Source organism: Eschrichtius robustus, chromosome 6 (genome assembly GCF_028021215.1).
Source record: "Eschrichtius robustus isolate mEscRob2 chromosome 6, mEscRob2.pri, whole genome shotgun sequence".
In the NCBI taxonomy this organism is placed as follows: domain Eukaryota; kingdom Metazoa; phylum Chordata; class Mammalia; order Artiodactyla; family Eschrichtiidae; genus Eschrichtius; species Eschrichtius robustus.
Window position 1 is genome coordinate 75,708,871 of NC_090829.1, and position 12,141 is coordinate 75,721,011.

At 36.4% G+C, this 12,141-nt stretch overlaps 1 protein-coding gene across 3 annotated transcripts in view; it reads left to right on the forward strand.

Annotated features, from left to right (window-relative positions):
* Positions 1–12,141, forward strand: part of ZNF148 (zinc finger protein 148) — a 122,148-nt gene that overhangs the window by 19,986 nt on the left and 90,021 nt on the right. For 2 of the 3 annotated variants that reach the window (XM_068546577.1, XM_068546578.1), the window contains exon 2: positions 11,515–11,595. The exons of the other annotated variant lie outside the window; for it this stretch is intronic. The gene's annotated coding sequence lies outside the window, so the exon portion shown is untranslated. The remainder of the gene's footprint in view (positions 1–11,514; positions 11,596–12,141) is intronic. 3 annotated transcript variants of the gene reach the window in all.

The window sequence follows — 12,141 nt, forward strand, 5'->3', positions numbered from 1 at the left end:
TTGGCTATTGTAAATAGTGCTGCTATGAACATAGGGGTGCATGTAATCTTTTCAAATTATAGTTTTTTAATTTATTTATTTTAATTATTTATTTTTGGCTGCATTGGGTCTTTGTTGCTGTGTGTGGGCTTTCTCTAGTTGCAGTGAGCAGGGGCTACTCTTCGTTGTGGTGTGCAGGCTTCTCATTGCGGTGGCTTCTCTTGTTTCAGAGCATGGGCTCTAGGCGTCTGGGCTTCAGGAGTTGTGGCTCGCGGGCTCTGGAGCGTAGGCTCAGTAGTTGTGGCACACAGGCTTAGTTGCTCTGCGGCATGTGGGATCTTCCCGGACCAGGGCTCGAACCCATGTCCCCTGCATTGGCAGGTGGATTCTTAACCACTGCACCACCAGGGAAGCCCCAGATTATAGTTCTGTCTGGGTATATGCCCAGGAGTGGGATTGCTGGATCATATAGCAACTATTTTTAATTTTTTGAGGAAACTTCATACTGTTTTCTATAATGGCTGCACCAATTTACATTCCCACCAACAGTGTAAGAGGGTTCCCTTTTCTCCACACCCTCTCCAGCATTTATTATTTGTAGAGTTTTTAATGATGGCCATTCTGACTAGCGTAAGGTGGTACCTCATTGTAGTTTTGATTTGCTTTTCTCTAATCATTAGTGATGATGAGCATCTTTTCATAGGGCACATGTTTTTTATTTTGATGAAGTTTGGCTTATTTTCTTTTATGGAACATGCGTTTGGTGCCAAGCCCAAGAACCCTTTTCTTTAGGTCTTGAAGGGTCTCTTCTTTTTTATTCTAAAAACTCTGTAGTTTTATGTTTACATTCATCATCCATTTTGAAATAATTTTGTATGTGGTTGTGAGGTTTAGGTCTAGACTCTTTTCTTGGCATATGGATGTCCAATTGTTCCAGCACTGTTTGTTGAAAAGGCTATCTTTCCTCCATTGAATTATTTTTGCCCCTTTGTCAATTAAGAATTCATTTCATAGACTAGTTCATTTATTCTATAACCAGTTCATGGTTATAGAATTATTTAGATTATTGGTTTCATTTTGGTTTAGTTTTAGTAATGTGATTTTGATAAATTGGTCCATTTCTTCTAAATGTCCAATTTGAAAGTGTAAAATTTGTTGTAGTATTCCCTTATTATCTTTTTAAGTGCTGTACGATCTTAGTGATATCCCTATTTCAATCTTGATATTGGTGATTTGTGTCTTCTCTCTTTTTATTTTTATTTGTCATGTTAGAGGCTTTTAAAATTTTTGCTTCATTGATTTTCTCTATTTTCCTATTTTTAATTTCATTGATTTCTGCTCTTCATTGTTTCTGTTCTACTGCTTGCTTTGGGTTTATATTTTGCTTTTTTTTTTTTCTTAAAGTTTCCTGTGGTAACTCATTAGGTTATTGATTTGAGATCTTTCCTCTTTTCTTTTTTTAAAGATTTTTGTTTATTTTCTTCGTTTTTTTTTGGCTGCATCGGGTCTTAGTTGTGGCACACGGGGTCTTTGTTGAGGTGTGTGGGATCTTTCATTGCGGCGCGGGTTCTCTCAAGTTGTGGCGTGTGGGTTTTCTCTCTCTAGTTGTGGTGCACAGGCTCCAGGGCACGTGCACCCTGTAGTTGTGACGTGCAGGCTCCAGGGCGCGTGGGCTCTGTAGTTTGTGGCACACGGGCTCAGTAGTTGTGGTGAGCAGGTTTTAGTTGCCGTGTGGCATATAGGATCTTAGTTCCCCAACCAGAGATCAAACCCACGTCCCCTGAATTGGAAGGCAGGTTCTTTACCACTGGACCACCAGGGAAGTCCCTCCTCTTTTCTAATGTAAGCATTTAGTGCTATAAATTTCCTTCTAACTACTGGTTTAGCTGCATCCCACATATTTTGACATGCTGTGTTTTTATTTTCATTCATTTTTATGTATATATTTAAATTTTTTCTTTGAGATTTCCTCTTTGACCCATGGACTTTTAAAAAGTGTTCTTTATTGTTTTGTGTTCAGAAGTTTTCCTGTTGTCTTTGTTACTGATTTCTAGTTTGAGTCCATTATTGTCAGATAATGTACCTCTTGTATTATTTCAGTTGTTTTAGATTTGTTGAGGCTTGTTTTATGGCCCAGGATATGATCTGTCTTCATGAATGTTCCATGGGTGCTTGAAAAGAAATATGTATTCTGCTGTCGTTGGGTGGAGTATTCTATGTATATCAAGCTGACCTTATTGGTTGGTTGTGTTATTAATATAGCTTCTCTGCTGGAAAAAAAAGAGTTTTCATAGCTTTTCCATTCTTTTACTTTCAATGTATGTTACTGAATTTCTTGTTAGCAGCATATAGTGGGGCATTTCAAAAATCTACTCCGCCAGTCTTTCTTGATTCGTCTGTTTAGACCATCTGCATTTAAGGTAATTATCGATAAATATTAGCACTTAAATCGCCATTTTATTATTTGTTTTTTGTTTTATTTTCTCTGGTTTTCATTTTTTTGTTTCTCTTCTCTTGCCTTCCTGCAGATTACTAGAACATTTTTTAGGATTCTTTCATAATTTGTAAAAGATTTATTTATAATGTTTTTGAGTCTGTCTTGGTATAGTTTTCATAGTGGTTGTTGTAGTTGTTACCTAATGTATATATGACTTATAACAGTCTCCTGGTATCAGTGTTTTACTACTTCAACTGAAGTGTGAAAACTTTACTTCTCTTTTACCTTTTTACTTACTTGACTTTTAAATATAATTGTTTTAAGTATCAGTAGTAGTATAATTTTTGTGTCTGTCAGTAAGCATGATCTAGAAAACTAATGATGGAAAAGATATCCTGTTGTGTATACTTGTATTTCTATTCTTTTTCTTTCTTTTTTTAAAAATTTGTTTATGTTTAACATTATTTATTTATTTATTTTTGGCTGCATTGAGCTTCATTGCTGTGCGCGGGCTTTCTCTAGTTGCGGCGAGCGGGGCTACTCTTTTTTGCAGTGGCGGGCTTCTCTCTGTGCTGCGGAGCACAGGCTCTAGGCACACAGGCTCAGTAGTTGTGGTGCATGGGCTTAGTTGCTCTGTGGCATGTGGGATCTTCCTGGACCAGGGCTTGAACCTGTGTCCCCTGCATTAGCGTGCAGACTCTCAACCACTGCACCACTAGGGAAGCCCCTCTATTCTTTTTCTTGTTTGGAAAATTTTCTTCAGCCGGTCTTTATGGGTAGGGTTGCTAGTGACATGGTCTTTTAGTTTTTCTTCTTTTGAGAATGCTTTAAAAAATTTCTCCTTTGTTCCTTTCTGTGGTCTGAATGAATTCTCCTGAAATGTAAATGTTGAAATCCTAATACCCAATATGATGGTATTGGGAGTTGCGTCCTTTGGGAGGTTGTTAGGTCATGGGGGAGAGCTCTCATGAATGCGATTAGTGCTGTCACAAAAGAGGGAGCTCTTTTGCCCCTTTTCTGCCATGTAAGAATACAGACAGAAGTCTGCAGTCTGGAAGAGGCCCTTCACCTGACCATGTTGGCATCCTGATCTTGGACTTCCAGCCCCCAGAACTGTGAGAAGTAAATTTCTATTGTTTATAAGCCATCCATTTTGTGGTGTTTTGTTATGGCAGCCTGAATAGATTAAGACATTCCTGAAGAGTAGCTTCAACTGGGTATAGAATTCTTGGTTGGCAGTTCTTTTTTTATTTTTCTAGCATTCAAAAAATATTCTGCCACTTTTTTTGGCCTCTTTGATTGAGATGAGAAATCTGGTGTCATTTCAGTTCTTCCGTTATAGGTAATATGTTATTTTTGTCTGGCTGCCTTCAAAGTTTTTTCTTTGTTTTTAATTTTTGAACATTTAATTATGATGTGTCCTGGTGTAAATTTCTTTGGGTTTATCCTGTTTTGGGTTTGCTCACTTTTTTGGATCTGTAAGTTTGTATTTGTCACATATGAGAAGGTTTTTGCCGTCTTTTCTTTAAATACTGTTTCAGCCCCTCTCTGTTTCTCCTGTTTCTGGGACTCCAGTGATAAGAATGTTGGATCTTTTGTTATTGGCCCACAGGTTGCTAAGACTCTATTAGTTTTTTTTTTTCAGTCTTTTTTCTATCTGTTTTTCAGATTGGGTTAATTCTGTTTTTCTGTCTCAAATTCAGTGATTCTCTTCCCTGTTATCTCCATGGTTGTATTGAGCCTATCTAGCAAGTTTTAAAGTTTCATGTTATAGTACTTTTTAGTTCTGTAATTTTTAGTTCTGTAATTTTCTTTTGCTTCTTTTTTATAACTTCTGTTTCTTTGCTGAGATTTTCCATTCTTTTCACGTGTTTCAGGAGAACTTATAATTAATTGCTGAGACATTTTATTATGGTGCTTTAAAATTCTTTTCAAATAATTCCAACATCTGACTCATCTCTGTATTGGCCTTGGTTGATTATCCTTTCTCACTCATGTTGGGATTTTCTTGTGTCATTTTCTGTGTTATATATTATGTTAGGAGGCTCTGGTCCCTATTTACAGTTTTTATTTTAGCATGCGGTCACCCTGTTTAGGTTTAGTGTACAGGTCTTGGCCCACTTTTATGACTTTGGTTCTAATGGCAGTTTAATTTTCAGAGCCTTTGTGGTTGGCTTGGTTTATCTGATGCTGTTGGGGCTCCCACTGGTCCTTGCTGATGCTGCCTGAGAGAATAGAAGACATTACCTCCTATCAGGCTTTTGGGTGTCTCTAGATGGGAGAGGATTGTGGTGGGATCCTCCTCCTGGTACCCACCTCAAACCCCCAATTCTTCACTGTCCCCATGTCTCTGGGTGAGAGGGAGAGTCTTGGCGCAAACTGAGATGCTTGAACTGGCTGGGTCCCTGAGTTCTGCCCACTTGCCTCAGTATTTCTAGGTGGAAAACAGGAGTTTCAGGTCATGTGGGGATGGAAGAGTTGCTTCCCCTTTCTGGTCTTTGTTGTTGACTGGGCTTCCAGTTGATATCCCTTGCTTGATATTGTAGAGGGACTCCTGTTTAGTTTGGGGGAGGAGTGTGGCTGTCTGGTCTACCTTCTGTTGCTGAATTGGTGGTCAGGAAATGCCAGTCTGGGTTGCCTTCTTCTGTTGGGTCTGGGGACATAAAACACTCTGCTGCTTTTCTGTTTCTGTAGTCTTGGAGTCCCAAACTGGTTAGCTGCCTGCTTACCAGTTTTCATAGTTTTCTTTCATTTGTCTCTGGTGTTATTCCCCTGGTTTAACATGGTGTTTAGTGAGGAGGGGCAGGGAAAAAGAGAGCTATGCCATCTTACCTAGACTGGAAGTTCAGATTCCTTAATTTTTGTGAACCTGCATCATCTCCACCCAGCGAGTTATTTCAGCTTTGAAAATAATGGTTTATGGCCATGTGCTTTGTGAACTTCTAAGCACAATGTTGCTTCAATTATAAACCACAGTACTGGACCCCTAGGAAGGTTTTGGAAGGTCAGTCATAACCAGTTCAAGAGGGTGCCAGGGAATAGATGCATGCAATTTACTAGGCATCTATCACATAAACTGAATTTTGTAGTAAATTAAAATGAAATTGTGAATTCTGGTATTTTCTTCAAAGATGTGTTTATGGATTATTTGTATTTAAGGTATTTAATAATTCCAGTAATATATAATAGTATTTTAATATTAGTAAATATTTTTTAAAACAAATTTGGAAAATCTTGTATTATGCAGCCAGTTTAATCTGTTTCTAATTCATAGGTTGAAAAGGAAAGATAAAATGTCCTGCTTTTTACATTCCCTAGTTTTCTAATTGAGAGTAAATTGGACCCAAATAAGAAAATGTCTATTCTACATTAGTAGAAGCTAGTGCTTCTAAATGATGAGTTAACTTGTTAAATCAACTACTACTGTTTATTTGGCTGCCCCGTGCGGCATGCAGGATCTTAGTTCCCTGACCAGGGATCGAACTGTGCCCCCCTGCAGTGGAAGCACAGAGTCTTAACCACTGGACTGCCAGGGAAGTCCCAACTACTACTATTTTTAAAAAATCTCACATGTTACATGAATTGTTCAAACTAATATAGTTACTGCAGTTACAGAGAAATCACTGGGCTTCTTTGCAGCCACTTCTTGAGGTACTCTCAGATTGACTCTGATGGCAAATCTTAGATTTCTAATCAGATTAAAAATCATTTCTTTTATGTGTGGACACACCTCTACATTGTGTCTAGTGCCTTATGTAATTCTGGGCATGTGTTTTAGAGGAGATAAGAGTGACTGACTCTAGTATTGAATAAGGTAAAATTGTCAGAAAATGAGCTTTTTAATGGACCATTTACATGTTTTTAAATGAGAGTATTTAATTATATTTCATATTAGAAGTAATAATTCCGGTTCCCTCTTGTTATTTTTGGTTTTTAATAATATTTTAACATGTTCTTATTCATGAAGAATTGACACTTAAAAATAAAATTTAAATAGTTAAACTTTAATTTTCAAATGGGTATTCCTATAATCTTTTCTAGGGTTTCCTTAGTTATTATTACAGTAGGATAATTTTTGTGTTATGAAAATCAGATGAATTTAATTTTTTGTTTATTTACATGGTAACTATTACTGTAGATAGCATTTTAATTTCAAAGTTTATGTTCATTGATCTTATCCTTACTTCAAAGATGTTTATTTATTTTTGACTCTCAGAATATTGTTAAGAGTAACATTAAATATATCAATATTTTAACTCGGGAATGACCTTTCCTGTTGTGCTATGTTAAAGTAGACATTTATTTGGAGGCAGAGGATCTGGTTGAAGTCTTTGCCATGACAGGTGTTGTGTAACCATGGGTACTTAACCTCTTGAACCTCAGTTTCATCATCTATAGAATGGAGGCAAACAATAATACCTGCCTAGGTAATTGTGTGTGTAGGGGGTGTCCCGTGAAATATGACACTTGAAAGCACTTTTTAAACTGTGAAGTACTTTAATCAGAGCATGCTTGTAACGTTTTTGAGGAGATCATTTGAAAACTGACCTGAGTGATCTTGATCATCATAGTGCAAAATATTTTATGATTATTTACAAAATTGGTATGTATTCAAGTAAAAATTCATGTAAAAATAAAGCAGCTTTTCCTTGAGTTTAGTGGTTTACTATTCTTAAAAACTAATTTCTATTGGTGAATTTGGGGAAGGATTACATAGTTGCTTGATAGTTTATCATCCCCTCTGTGATAAGGTTAGCTTTTGGAAGGTGTCTTTCCTCAACAGGTGACTTGGATTTAAAGGTTAGGTTTGTCTCTTTAGTGGTTTATAGTCTAAGGATTTTCTAAAAATGCTTATACTGTTGTGTTTTCTAACGTGGGTAGAGAGTTGGTTTCTTATTTGACAAATGTTTACTGGTTAGGTGATTTAAAAAGGTCAAGGGCAGGTGAACGTTTTCAGTTGGTGCCTTTATTTTACTCACTTTGGCCAACTTTTTTTTTTTTTTTAAATGGTGAAGGTTTTTTTTTTATTTTTAAAATTTATTTTATCTATTTATTTATCTTTGGCTGCGTTGGGTCTTCGCTGCTGCACGCGGGCTTTCTCTAGTTATGGTGAGTGGGGGCCACTCTTCAGTGCGGCCCACAGGCCCCCGATTGTGGTGTCCTCCCTTGCCACAGAGCATGGGCTGTAGGTGTGCAGGCTTCAGTAGTTGTGGCATGTGGGCCCAGCAGCCGTGGCTCGCGGCTCCAGAGCGCAGGCTCAGCAGCTGTGGTGCACAGGCTCAGTCGCTCTGCGGCATGTGGGATCCCCCCGGACCAGAGATCGAACCCGTGTCCCCTGCACCGGCAGGCAGACTCCCAACCACTGTGCCACCAGGGAAGCCCACGGCCAACTGTTTTTTAAGAATTTATTTGATTACCCCTTTGTAGGACTTTCTTTCTTAATCAAGTGGGTTAACTACATTGATTGTGAAATTTATAAGATTTTGGCTTAATTTTTGGTGAAGGTAGAAATGGAAAATTGTTCTAGAAAGACCTGGTTAGGGCAGTTTCTGGGGTGGGTGGTTTGAATTTTTGGAGCTTTCATTCCTCCTTAGGATGGATCTGGTCATGAATAGTACACTCTGAGTTCTAACAACTTTAATTGTCAAAGCAGGTAGTGTAAATTAAAAGAACACATATGTCTACTTTGTTACTGTGTAGAAATTCTAACCATATTCATAGAAATCTCTTGCCTGGAACAAACTTTTTTCCTTTACCTTTTTTTTTTTTAAAAAAACATTGTTCAGAAAGCATTATTAAATCACAAAAGTAAAACTAATGTAAAAGTAGAATTTAACTAATTACTTTCAAATATGATCTAGTTAAAAGATGCTAAAGGACTTGAAGCATTTTTCCTCTCGGATTCTTAAAGCCATGGTGGTAGTGATGAGGAGGAAGAGGTGATAGCACAGTAGATTGTGGAGTGCCTGCTAACCATTATAAAGACTTTGGTTCTGTCACTTACTAATTTTATAACCTTTGGTGAGTTACTTAACCCTTCAGTTTTTTCTTCTGTGAAATGTGAATAATATTAGCACCAACCTCATAGGTTTGTTTTTTGTATTAAGTTAGTTAATATCTGCAAAGACCTAGGAACACTACTGAGCAAAGTCCAAAGCATATGGTATTCATTTTATTCTTAAATGTGGAGCCAACATTAAAAGGTCACTTCTTCCTTTTCTTTTGGAAAGGTAACAGAGGGAGAATTAATTGATCCCTGCTTTGATTTTCCTATGATAAATTGCTTAAACTTCAGTTATAGCGCTTAACACATTATATTATCATCACTAACATTATTTCTTGTTATGTTTACCATCCTTGCTAGATTATGAACTCCTTTGGGCAGAGACCATGATATTTTATGCATGTCTTAGGAATCTTAGATAGTGTTGCATATACATATCAGTTGATCAAAAATGTTGATTCAGTTAATGACCAAAATGTTGGCCTGAATAATGAATCAGACCACCTGCTGGTAAATACATTGAAATCCTGCCAGTCTGTCAGAACTAAATAATGGACGGGTAGTAGCTAACGGTCCCTGAAAAATATATCATTTATTTTCTTCCTTAATCTGTATTTTGTCTTAATTTGATTATACCTGCACAAGTGATTATTATTATTTTTTTAAAAATAAATTTATTTATTTTATTTATTTATTTTTGGCTGGTTGGGTCTTCGTTGCTGTGTGTGGGCTTTCTCTAGTTGCGGTGAGCGGGCTTCTCATTGCGGTTGCTTCTCATTGCAGAGCATGGGCTTCAGTAGTTGTGGCTCGCGGGCTCTAGAGCGCAGGCTTAGTGGTTGTGGCGCATGGGCTTAGTTTCTCCGCGGCATGTGGGATCTTCCCAGACCAGGGCTCGAACCTGTGTCCCCTGCATTGGCAGGCGGATTCTTAACCACTGTGCCACCAGGGAAGCCCCTGCACAAGTGATTATAATCAGGGAATAATTAGCCAGCAAAATCTTAAAATAGAGGAATTGCTAAGCAGGAATATTCAGTCACTTCTAAAGTAGGGGAAGTGGGGCAGGGAAAGAGGAAGATCTTAGCTGATCATTGGGTGGTTGCCCAAGTAACTTTATATCTTTCTTTTTGTACTTACAGGGTCGTAGTTTCCAGCCTGGTAGATTCTTTTCTTTTCCCCATTTTTGGTGGAGAGGGGTGGTAGAGGAGAAGGAGGGATAGAGACTTGGAAGGATAAGTGAAATTGGTAGATGATGCTAAATGAATTAGGTTTCCAGAGACAGAGACTATGTGGCAGGTGAGTTAGGGGGAATTCTGGGTTTCCATGGTAGAGGAAAGGTTGTGATGGGAAAGACATTACAAAATTTCTGTTTATAGATTCGGACTTTCAGGTTATATTATTTTGTACATTTGAGGGATGTGTGTATGTGGGAGTGAGGCATGCTGCTTTTTCCTTCTTGCTTCACTGTTTTATTTTTGTTTCCTCCCTCTTTTAACATACCTAGTTATAGTCTTTGATGTGTGACAGCGTTAATTTAGAGCTTTCAATAAAAAGTGATGCAAGGTGAGTAGGCTTTCTGTGAAAATGTTTTCAACAGAATATTAACATCTCAAAAACGTTTGTCCAGCTGTATATGTTACCATTATTATGTGATGACATAAGTAATAATGTTTTGATTGTGGACTAGATAAATCCAGTCAACTTTAAAAGACTCATAATGTAATACCAAAGTCGCTAATGTCTAAAGACATTTTTATTTCCCATATATAGACTTTACCATGTCGTTTCTGTTCAACTTTATTCCTATGAACTGTGTTGGAAATTCTAAAAGTTGAATACAGTAAAGAACGTAGAATGGTGATAGCAGTGTAGTGCAGATACAGTTTTATTTTACTTTACCTGTTCTTAATAGTGTCTACCACAATAATATAGTTTTATGGCTTTTATTATCTTTTTGATACTAACACTATAGAAAATATATATTTAAAAGTAGTTTTAAGTAACTGAGAGGAATGGCATATATGCTCTTTTGAATGCTTGGGAACAAAACTTTGAGGCAGGCAATTAAGAGCTTAGTAGAAATAAATTATTTTAAATAGATTTTTTGTTCGTAACTAGTTTAGCAACAAAGCTACTGACTGGCTAAGGACTAGAAAATGCTGAATTATCAGAAATGCTGTAATGTTTGTAATCCCTTGATAAAATTGTGTAAACACAGGTTAGAATTAATATACTTGGTTATTTTCTGAAGATTTAGAGTTTCTTTAATTGTCCTGCTTTTATATTTATAGCTTATTTATTTGCAGGGTATTTATTGAGTCCTAAAAATGTGTTTAGGCTATTATATAAAATGCTTTTTTATTTCTGAATAAAAGTTATATTTGGCCTATTCTTTGTTTCTAATAAAATTTCAGCTTTCAGTCCTCATTATCTCCATTTCATATACCAGGAAAACATATCCCAGTTGCAGGAAGAAAATTATATATGTCCAATATCAATGCAATACCAACATGGAGTGTTAATTTTCTGTATTAGTCTCTGTTGAATAGACATTAAAAAAATATTTATGGACCATTTTAACATTATTAAATATCTTTGCCTTGAAAATTTTAAATACTTAACATTTTTGTATTTTCAAAAACTATATTCTTAAAATAATTAGACTTTGAGCTCAGGGAAATGTTACTCTGGGATTTTAACAGGAACTAGTACTATTTGAGTAATTGAGAACATCAACATATGATTTTAGTGAAATACATTTTGTGCCTTCCTTCCTATTTTAAGTTGTTTATGATAATTCTAGTTTATTACCCTGATTTTAAAGAAATCCTAATCCTCAGCTAGAAGTTAAATTTGGAAAAGTCCAGTTAGTGTCTGGGTCATTTCTTTTCTTCATGATATCATTCAGCACTGATGGGTCATTACAGTTGAACTAAGTGTTCTAAGTGAAGAAATTTTATTTAATCCAAGAGTATCTACCGTGGAAAGAATTTTGTCAGATTTAGCACATTTTGATATACCTATTTTACCTGACTTTAAGAATATGTCTAATCCTGATTTTTGGGGGGGCATAACCTGTATTTTTGTACTTTTATAGGATAGAGGGAGGAATCAACAGCTTGGAAATTCGGCCAAGTGATCTGGCGGGATGGGCATTTGCCTGACCTATTTTGTAGAGGTAATCCAGCGCTGTTTTACTCAACCTCTAATTTTTACCTGTGATAGATGCCCATATACTTGAACATGAACATACCTATCACAGCTGTTGGGTAGTACTCTGCATTTACTGGACATTCCCTTTTTCTTTTATACTTGCTTATATATAGCGTGAATATTACATATACATAGCATGATATCACTATATACAGATATGAACATCTATACATTGGAAAGAATTAATGTTATTAGTTCTGTATGAAGACCGTTATCTTTTCTCACTTAACAAGATTACTTGCATTTCTCTTTTTTAGGCCCAGGTTCCCTTATTTTAGGAAGAACCATGATCCTCTCCTGTCTTGTTGGGCTATGTTGGTACATATATTAGACCTGTGCTTTTATCTTTCAAACAAAGTGAAAGAAAATTAAATATTTCACAGTTTTCAGGGTATTTACACATTTGTCAATGGCACATATTCTCATGTCATTATTAATGATCATAAAAATTCAAAGATTCTCATAAATTTTATTTGTTTTGAGAACTCTTTTAAAGCGAAGGTGTGAAATT